The sequence below is a fragment of the Mirounga angustirostris genome, unplaced genomic scaffold (genome assembly GCF_029215605.1).
Source record: "Mirounga angustirostris isolate CCGP_5_RB_7025 unplaced genomic scaffold, mMirAng1.0.hap1 SCAF_6, whole genome shotgun sequence".
NCBI lineage: Eukaryota > Metazoa > Chordata > Mammalia > Carnivora > Phocidae > Mirounga > Mirounga angustirostris.
The window spans coordinates 49,455,488-49,466,619 of record NW_026991714.1 but is presented as its reverse complement, the minus strand read 5'-3'; the positions used below and the strand labels follow the sequence as shown (position 1 = coordinate 49,466,619).

The window sequence follows — 11,132 nt, the reverse complement described above, 5'->3', positions numbered from 1 at the left end:
GGTCCATAACACAAATTCCCAATATCAGGAACAAAAAGGAGATTTTCCCTAAAGATTATACACACATTTAAAAGGATAATAGGGGACTATTATATACTTTATGCTAACAAATTCTACAGCTTAAATAAAATGGGCAAATTCCTCAAAAAATGCACATTACTAAACTGATATAAGATAAAATAAAACTGGAAAATCCATATATCTGCTAAAGAAATTAAATTTATCATTAAAAAAAAACTTTTCCACAAAGAAAACAGCAGGTTTAGGTGGTTTTATTGGTGAATTCTATCAGACCATAAGGAAGAAATAAAACCAAACTTAAACAACCTCTTTAAGAAAAAAAGAGAACACTTTTCAACTGATTTTGTGTGTCAAGAATCATGCTAATACCAGAACCTGAAAGACATTATGAAAAGAAAGAGAACAAGAATTACTGACTAAAATGTAAAATGTAAACTAAATTCTAAAATATAAACTAAAAATGTTAGCTAAATTGGACCCACTTATATATAAATATAATTGTGATTCAGGAAAAAAGATTGACAAATTTTAATGCCAACTCATGATTAAAAAAAAAACTCCCATCAAACTAGAAATAAAATAGAAATTCACTGATCTGATAAAAGACATCTATGAAAAACAAAACATATTGTAATAATTTGTGATAAAGGACTAGACATTTTTTCCATAAGATTATTCAGAAGACAAAGATGTCCATTCTCATCATTCCTATTCAACATTTTACTGGAGGTGATGGCCAGGGCAATAAGTGAAGAAAAGGATATAAAACACATAAAAATAAAAATAGAAATAAAACTATCTATTTGCAAATGATATCAAGATTAACACAGAAAATTCTAAGGAATTTGCAAAACATCTATTAGAACCAATAAATGTATTTAGCAAAATTGCTGTATTTAAAAGTAATATAAAAATCAGTGGTATTTTACATTGTGATAGCAATTACAAAATTTAGTGAAAAATAACTCTCTTCCCCAAATCATCAAAAATTATAAAATACTTAAGAATACATTTAAGAATAGGTGTAAAGTGAAAACTAGAAAACTGCAGAGAAATTTGAAACTGAACAAGTAGAAAGATATAGATTCACAGATTCACAGACTGTAAGTAAACTAAATTCGAAAATGTAAACTAAAAATGTTAACTAAATTGGACCCACCTATATATATAAATATTATAAAATTGTCAGTTCTCCACAATTTGATCTCCAAAATTCTCTACAAATTGCTTGAATGCAATTTCAATCACAATCTCAGCCAATTTATTTGTAGAAATTGATAACCTGATTCTAAAATATCTATCAATATGCAAAAGATTTAAATATCCAAAATAATATTTAAAAAGAATGAAGTTACACAATTTGCACCACATGATTTCAGACTTACAGAGATAGTGTAATCAAGAAACATGGCAATGGCATTAGAGCCAGTAAGATAACGCAATGGAACAGAATAAAGATCAGAAATATACCCATAGTTACATGGTAACAATTTCTGGCAAATCTCAAAGCAACCCAATGTGGTAAGGAATATCTTCTTAACAAATTATGAACAACTAAATATATGGGGGAAAAATGCACTCTGACCTGTACTTTACCTAATACACAAACATTAATTTACAGTGACTCATGGTCTCAAAGTAAAAGCTAAAACTATTAATCATTATCACTCTTTATACTATTAGTATCATTGCAATTTGGAGATAAGCAGTTTTCTTAGACTGAATATAGACATCAATAACCATAAAAGAAATAATTTATAAATTGGGCTTCCTCAAAATTAAAAACTTTTTCTCATCCATAAAAAAAATTAAGAAAAAATAGATAAGTCACAAGCTAGGGAAAAAAATATTTGCAAAACTTACACTTCACAAGGGATTAGTATCTAGTTATTATAAAAAATTCCTATAACTCATTAATAAAAACAAAACAACCTAATAAGAAACAGGCAAAAGATCTGAATGGACACATCACAAAAGAGAATGTGAAAAGGGCCAATAAACATAAAAAAGTACTCCATATCTTTAGTCCTCAAGGAAATACAATTGAAATTCACCACGAAATAAAAGCATACAGTTAAAATAATTTAAAATTTTTAAAAATAGACAATACCCAATGGTGGCAACCCAGAACTCTTATACATTGCTGTGGAAATACTGAATGGTTCAACTACCTTGGGAAAAGATCTGGCAGCTTATCATAAAAGCAAACGTAAGTCTACCTTGTAACCAAAAAATTTTACTCCTAGGAAGAACAAAGGAACAGAAGAACAAAAACCTACACCCCTCAAAAAAATGTACAAGATCGTTCATAGCAGTTTTATTCATACACTGATTTTCCTTTTCTTTCTGTTCACCAGGGCTCAACTTCTATTCATTAGACAAGTTAAGCACAACCATAGTAGGTTGCCCAACTGTAGAAGAAAGAGCCAGAGACTTGGTGGAGACTTTGTAGAGAGTCTGAGTTTGGCTGTATTGGGACTGAGTGCTGGAATTGCCTTGACTCCTGCCATGTTGGAGGAGGTGATCAAGCCTGACTCATTTAGAGGAAGCTAAAACAGCTGAGAGTAGTAAGAGATGATACACAGATGTACATCCAGAAGTCTCCGTTGACCAAACAGCTGAGGACCAGGGGGCATTAGGCTCATGTATTTCCATAGTGTAAGCCCAACTGCCAGCACTTTGGCAGGTGATGTGGAAACCTGCTCACTCACATGGAGACTTCACTTAGCAACTGTTATGTTCTGCATAGCACTAACATCCTAAGCAGCACTTTGTATTCCTGAGTCTGGACTTTCTATACTGCAATCTCTTCCTGGTTTCCACTCCATATCACAGCCTGCAGATGCATTTGATGCCTTCAATTCCAAAGATTTTCTTAGGTTCCGTAGCGTCAAGAGTCTTCATTCTTTTTCATTTACTGCAATTGCGTTAGGACACACTGTCTTTCTCCAGTGTGCCTGTATTAGTTAAAACTCATTCATCTTCTTCTATTCTTCCTAGTTCTGTTGCTCTTTCTTTTCACAAACCATCTCCTCCCCAGTTCTGTTTGTTCTTTTGGATTTAACATTTTTAAATTTTTACTTACTGTAGTTGTTTTATTTCAGAAGTGTTGGTTCTATAATTTTTAAAAGAATATTCTCTTTGCTACATCTCTTGACCTGTCATATTTTCCAAATTTTATATCCCACTGAGAAGCTTTTTCTGATTTCACTAATGATCTCTTCAGTTGGGCAGGATATACTTATTTAACAGAACAATTAAGTTTTATCTTATATAACTAGTTTTTTTTAAGTCAGTAAATTTTTATTTAAGGAATTTTACATGTGATTCCTTCTGCTTCCAATCACCGTAGTTCCTCCAAAGTCAGAATCATGATCTTCAAAATAGCCCTTTTAAAAAGTACTTGTTCCATCCACAGTTGTCACTGTCAGTCCTACATAACAGGAACATAAAAGTAAGGTTCTAGAGATGATCATGTAAACTGAAGCCCGCCTCCCTCTGTTAAATCTATTGTATTACAAGTTGCATGGTTATTAGCAAGAGTGATTTAGCAAAAGACATTTGCAAGAGTAGAGATCTAGGCACACGCTGTTCCATATACTAGCCATGTATGGTCAGATGAGAATTTGAAATATGACTATTACCAAATCACATATGGCTTGTGTTACATTTATACTGGACAGTGCTGATCTAGCCAATGGAAATAGAACAGGGTTGATAAAATTTTCCCAATAGGCTGAATGCTAGCAAAGCAGCAGAAAGAAAGAAAACCTAGTGGGAAAATTTTTTTATGGTCATGTCCACAGCAAATGAGAAACTGCATTCTCAGAGCCTTGGTAATGACCATTTATAACTAGTTTTATATGTAAGTTTTAATCAATTCCTTTTTGAAACTGCTTAGTTTTTTTTTATAGCATCTTGCTCTTCTATGTTTTTTTCCTTTTATTTAATCATTTTACACATATACCTCTAAGATTGTTGAATAATCTGAAATTCTTAACAACCCAATTCTCTGATGTTTGTTGTATCTGCTGACTTGTGCATTTAGTGGAATGCTCCTTGTATTATATAATTTAAATTTTTATTTAATCTTCAATAGATGTTTATCTGTGGAAATACAGTGCAGCCAAGATTAAAGATTTATTCCTTAAGAATTTTTTTCTTTTGTGATCCCAAACAAATTTTAGGATTAATTGTTCTCAGTCTGTAAAAACTGCTGTTGGTATTTTGATACGGATTGCATTAAATCTGTAGATTGCTTTGGGTAGCACAGACATATTAATAATATTGGTTCTTCAAATCCATAAACATGGAATATCTTTCCATTTGTTTGTATTATCTTCAATTTCTTTCATCACTGTTTTATAGTTTTCAAAGTATAGGTCTTTCACCTCCTTGGTTAAGTTTATTCCTAGGTATTTTATTCTTTTTAGCGCAATTATAAATGGAATTGTTTTCTTAATTTCTCTTTCTGCTACTTCATTATTAATATGTAGAAATACAACAGATTTCTGTATATAAGTGCTGTATCCTGTGACTTTACTGAATCCATTTATCCATTTTTGTAGTTTTTTGGTAGAGTCTTTAGGATTTTCTGTGTATAGTATCATGTCATCTGCAAATAGTAAAAGTTTTACTTCCTTACCAATATGGATGCCTTTCATTTCTTTTCATTGTCTGATTGCTGTGGGTAGGACATCTGATACTAGTTGAATAAAAGTCATGAGAGTGGATATCCTTGTTCTTATTCCTGATTTGAGAGGAAAAGCTCTCAGTTTTCCACCATTGAGTAGGATGTTAGCTATGGGTTTTTCATATATGGCCTTATTATGTTGGGTGTGTTCCCTCTAAACCTAATTTGCTGAGTTTTTATCATGAATGGATGTTGTACTTTGTCAAATTCATCTATGAAAATGATCATATGGCTTTTATCCTTTTTCTTAATGTGATATGATTGATTTGCAAATATTGAACCACTCTTGCATGCCAGGAACAAATCCCACTTGATTGTGGTGAATCACTTTTTTAAAAATGTACTGTTGGGTTCAGTTTGCTAATATTTTTTTGAGGATTTTTGCATCTGTGTTCATCAGAGATATTGGCCTGTAGTTTTCTTTTTTTGTAGTGTCTTTATCTGATTTTGGTATCAGGGTAATGCTGGCCTCATAGAATGATTTTGGAAGCTTTCCTTGCTCTTCTATTTTTTTTTTTTTTTTTTTTTTGGAATAGTTGGAGAAGAATAGTTAGTAACCCTTCTTTAAATGTTTGGTTGGATTCACCTGTGAAGCTGTCTGATCCTGGACTTTTATTTATTGGGAGTTTTTTGATTACTGATTCAATTTCATTGCTAGTAATCAGTCTGTCAAATTTTCTTTTTCTTCCTGATTCAGTTTTGGAATGTTACATGTTCTAGGAATTTAGCCATTTCTTGTAGCTTGTCCAATCTGTTGGCAAATAATTTTTCATAATATTCTCTTATAGTCCTTTCTTTGCTGTGGTGTGGATTGTTATTTCTCCTCCTTCATTTCTGATTTTGTTTGAGTTCTCTCTCTCTCTCTCTCTCTCTCTTTGATGAGTTTGGCTAAAGGTTTATCAATTTTCTTGATCTTTTCAAAGAACCAGTTCTTGGTTTCATTGATTTGTTCTATTGTTCTAATTTCTATTTCATTTATTCTGCTCTAATCTTTATTATTTCCTTCATTCTGCTGGCTTTGGGTTTTCTTTGTTCTTTCTCTAGCTCCTTTAGGTATAAGGTTATTTGACATTTTTCTTGCTTCTTGAGATAGGCTTATATTCTATAATTTTATCTCAGAACAGCTTTTGCTGCAACCTGAAGATTTTGGATTGTGTTTTCATTTTCATTTGTCTCCATGTGTTTTTCAATTTCCTTTTTGATTTTCTTGGTTGACCTATTCATCATTTAGGAGCATGTCATTTAGTCTCCATGTATTTGTGTTCTTCCCAAATTTTTTCTTGTGATAGATTTCTAGTTTCGTACTGTTGTGGTTGGTAAAGAGGCATGATATTATTTTAGTCTTTTGAATTTATTAAGACTTGTTTTGTGGCCTAACATGTGATCTAGTCTGGAGAATGTTGCGTGTGCACTTAAAAAAAATGTGTATTCTGCTGTTTTTGGGTAGAATGTTCTGAATATATCTGTTAGGACCATCTGGTCCAATGTGTCATTCAAGCTACTGTTCCTTTGTTGATTTTCTGTCTGGATGCTCTATCCATTGATGTAAGTGGGGTGTTAAGGCCCGCTACTATTATTGTATCACTGTCAATTTCTTCTTTTATGTCTATTAACAGTTGTTGTATGTATTTAGGTGCTCCCATGTTGGATGCATAAATATTTACAATTTTTATATCCTCTTGTTGGATTGTTCCCTTTATCACTGTGTAGTGTCCTTTCTCTTTTGTTACAAACTTTAGGTCTATTTTGTCTGATATAGGTATTGCTACCCCAGCTCTCTTTTTGCATCCATTTGCATGGTAAATGTTTTTTCATCCCTTTCCTTTCCTTTTTTAAAGATTTTATTTTTTTTATTTGACAGAGAGAGACACAGTGAGAGAGGGAACACAAGCAGGGGGAGTGGGAGAGGGAGAAGCAGGCTTCCTGCCGAGCAGGGAGCCCAATGCAGGGCTCAATTCCAGGACCCTGGGATCGTGACCTGAGCCGAAGGCGGATGCTTAACGACTGAGCCACCCAAGTGCCCCTCATCCCTTTACTTTCAATCTGCATGTGCCTTTAGGTCTGAAGTGAGTCTCTTATAAGCATCACATAGATGGGTCTTGCTTTTTTACCCATTCGGTTACCCTATGTCTTTTGATTGGAGGAATCAAAAGATTGCTTTTACAGTCAAAGTAATTTTTGACACCTATGTACTTACTGCCACTTTGTTACTTGTTTTACAGGTGTTTTTGTAATTCTTTTCTGTTCACTTCTTCTCTTGATCTCCTCCCTTGTGGTCTGATGGCTTTCTTTAGTGATATGCTTGGGGGATTCCTTTCTCTTTATTTTTGGCGTATATATTACAGGTTTTTTTAAATTCCAGTATAGTTAATATACAGTGTTATATTAGTTTCAGGCATTCAATATAGTGATTCAACACTCCCATATATTACTCAGTGCTCATCAGGATAAGTATAGTCTTAATCTCCTTCACCTATTCCACCCATTACCCCACTCACCTCCTTTCTGGTAACCATCAATTTATTCTCTATAGTTAAGAGTCTGTTTTTTGGTTTGTCTCTTTTTTCCCCTTTGTTCATTTGTTTTGTTTCTAAATTCTACATATATGTGAGATCATATGGTATTTCTCTTTCTATGATTGGCTTATTTTGCTTAGCATAATACACTCTAAATCTATCCATGTTGTTAAATAGTAAGATTTTGTTCTTTTCTATGGCTGAATAATATTTCATTATATATGTATATATATAATATATATACATATATAATATATATGTGTGGTGTGTATATATATATATAATATATATATATATATATAATATATATATACACACCACATCTTCTTTATTCATCTATCACTGGACACGAGGGCTGCTTCCATAGTTCGGCTATTGTAAATAATGCTGCTATAAACATAGGGATGCATATATTCCTTCAAATTAATGTTTTCATATTCTTTGGGTAAATACCCAGTAGTGTGATTACTGGATCATAGGATAGTTCTATTTTCAAATTTTTGAGGAACCTTCATATTGTCTTCCACAGTGGCGATTCCAGTTTGCATTCCCACCAATAGGGCAAAAGAGTTCCTTTTTCTCCACATCCTCACCAACACTTGTTTCTTGAATTTTTGCTTCTAGCCATTCTGACTGGTGTGAGATGATACCTCATTGTGGTTTTGATTTGCATTTCCCTGATGATGAGTGGTGTTGAGCATATTTTCATGTGTCTGTTGGCCATTTGGAGGTCTTTTCTGGAGAAATGTGTGTTCATGTCTTCTGCTCATTTTCAACTGGGTTGTTTTTTGGGTGTTGAGTTTGATAAGTATAGAGTTTGGATACTAACCCTTTATTAGATGTGTCATTTGCAAATATCTTCTCCCATTCCATAGGTTATCTTTTAGTTTTGTTGGTTGTTTCCTTCACTGTGCAGAAGCTTTTTATTTTGGTGTATTTCCCACTTGTTAATTTTTGCTTTTTTTTTTTTTTTACCTTGCCTCAGGAGACATATCTAGAAAGATGTTGCTATGACCAGTGTTGGAGAAACTACTGCCTGTGCTCTCTTCTAGGATTTTTATGGTTTCAGGTCTCACATTTAGGTCCTTAATCCATTTGGAGTTTATTTTTGTGTATGGTGTAAGGATGTGGTCCAGTTTCTTCCTTCTGCATGTAGCTGTCCAGTTTTCCTAACACAAGTTGTTGAAGAGACAGTCTTTTTCCCATTACATATTCTTCCCTGCTTTTTTGAACATTAATTGGCCATATAATTGTGGGTCATTTCTGGGCTTTCTATTCTCTTCCATTGACCTATGTGTCTATTTTTGCACCAGTACCCTATTACAGGTTTTTTATTTGTGGTTACCATTAGGCTCTTTAGGCTCATATATAACATATTATGCATATAGCAGTCTATATTAAGTTGGTGGTTGCTTAAATTTGAACCCATTCTAAAAGCACTAACTTTTTACTCCCCTACACACTGGTTATGCATATACTGTCATACTTTACATCCTTTTATTTTGTGAATCCTTTGACTGTTTATAGATACAATTGATTTTGCTGTTTTTGTGGTTTAACCTCTGTCTAGTTGAAGCAATTAATCTATTATTTTTATTATGTTTGTATTTACCTGTGAATTTTTTTCCTTTCACAATTTTCTTACTCCTAATTACAGCCTTTTCTTTCCACTCAAAGAATTCCTTTTAATGTTTCTTGCAAGGTTGTTTAGTGGTGATGAACATCTTTAACTTTTGTTTGTCTGGGAAATTCTATATCTCCTTCTATTCTGAATGATAGCCTTGTTGGGTAGTTTTTTTCCTTTCAGCATTTTGACTATATCATGCCACTTTCTTCTGTTCTGCGAACTCTCTACTAAAAAATCAGCTGATAGACTTATGGAGTTTCCCTTGTATGCAACCATTTTCTTTTCTCTTGATGCCTTTAAAATTTTTTATCACTAGGGGGGTGGAGCAAGATGGTGGGGGAGTAGGAGACCTGGATTTCGTCTCCTCTCAGGAATTCAGCTGGATAGGGATCAAACCATTCTGAACACCTACAAACTCAACAGGAGATCGAAGAAAAGAAGAGCAACAACTCTCTCATCAGAAAAGCGACCACTTTCTGGAAGGTAGGACATGCGGAGAAGTGAATCCGAGGCGATATTTGGGAGGATAGATGGCGGGGGAGGGGCCTCCGTCTGCCGCTTCTGGCAAGTGATAGAGCCGCGGAGCACAAAATCAGAACTTTTAAAAGTCTGCTCCGCCGAGGGACGTCACTCTGGTGGCTAAGCGGGGGTGGAACCCTCCGGGACAGTGTGGTCTCAGGACCCTCGGGGTCATAGAAAGACCGGGGGTGCCTGAGTGTGGCAGAGCTCCCAGGTAATGGAGCAGGGAAGCCGGCTGCAGAGGCGGAGCCCAGGCGCGGGCTCTCAGCTCAGGGTTGTCATAAACCGTGATCCGCGGCACAGTCGGGCCACTGCTCCTCCAGCAGGGACCCAACAAGCGGCAGATCCGGGGAGACTCACCTCCCTCCCCCGGGAGGAGCCACACGGGAGTACACCGCAGGGATCTGCTGGGTTTGGAGACTACAAACTGGGTCGGGTGCCGGAGATAGAAACGCGCGGTCATAGGCCGGGTCAGCCCGGAGTGCAGCCGGAGACCGGGGAGACAGGAGTGACTGACAGCTTTTCTCTGGGGGCTCACTGAGAAGCGGGGCCCGAGTTCTCGGCTCCTCCGGGGCGGAGATTGGGAGGCCGCCATTTTCACTCTCCGCCTCTAAAGCTGGACGGAAAACTCGCAGGGAACAAAAGCCCCGGAGAGCAAACCCGAGCAGGTTACTTAGCCGGGAGGGGGCAAGGGCGGGGCAATTCCGCCTCCGGCAGAGACATTTGGAAACCATGGCAACAGGCCCCTCCCCAGAAGATCAGCAAGAACAGCCAGCCAAGATCAAGTTTACCGATCAATGAGAATGGCAGAACTCCAGCGCTAGGGGAAAAATTCTGCACATAGAATTCATGGCTTTTTACCATGATTCTTTAGTCTTTCAAAGTTAATTTTTTTTTAACTGTCTTTTTTTCTTTTTGAATTTTTCTTTTTCCCTTTTTCAACCAACATCTTATCAATCCCTTTTTTTAAAAGAAACATTTTTATTTTTCATTTTTAGAGTCATATTCTATCCCTTCATAGTAGTTACCCGTATTTTTGGCTTATATATATAAGTTGTACTCTCTTTAAAATTTTGAGATAGTTTCTTCTAACAGATTAAAATATACCCTAAATCTCTAGTATATGGTGTTTTCTATTCCCCTGCCTGATCACATCCTCTCCCTTTATTTTCTTTTTTTAAATCCTCTTCTTTCTTTTTTCAAACAACTTCTTATCAATTCCTTTCATAAAATTTTTTATAATTTCCATCTTTACAGTCATATTCCATCCCTTCATCATATCAACCCTTATTTTTGTACATATATAAGTTTTTCTTTCTTTAAAATTTTAGGAGGCACTTTCTTCTAAAAGACCAAAATACACCCCAAATCTAGTGTGTGGCACTGATCTATATACCAGCCTGATCATATTTGATCACATTCTGGTTTTTTTTTTGTTGTTGTTGTTTTGTTTTGTTTGTTTTTGTTTTTTTCTTTTTCTTTTTCTTTTTCTTTTTTTTCTTTTTCTTTTTTCTCTCTTTCCCTTTCTTTTCCCACTGCTTCAGGTCTTTTCTGATTTGTTTAGAGTATATTTTCTGGGGACGTTGTTACTCTGCTAGCATTTTGTTCTCTCATTAATCTATTCTCCTCTGCACAAAATGACAAGATGGAAGAAATCACCTCAACAAAAAGAACAAGAGGTAGTACCGACTGCCAGGGACCTACTCAATACGGACATTAGTACAATGCCAGATCTAGAGTTCAGAATCATCACTTT

General features: G+C 35.2%; 1 non-coding gene across 1 annotated transcript; it reads right to left on the bottom strand.

The window, feature by feature from the left end:
* Positions 1-3,741: 3,741 nt before the first annotated feature.
* LOC123847268 (small nucleolar RNA SNORA32) lies at positions 3,742-3,867 on the bottom strand. The gene has a single exon (XR_006791507.1). It is a non-coding gene; the product is annotated as a small nucleolar RNA SNORA32 (small nucleolar RNA).
* Between the last annotated feature and the right edge of the window lie 7,265 nt (positions 3,868-11,132).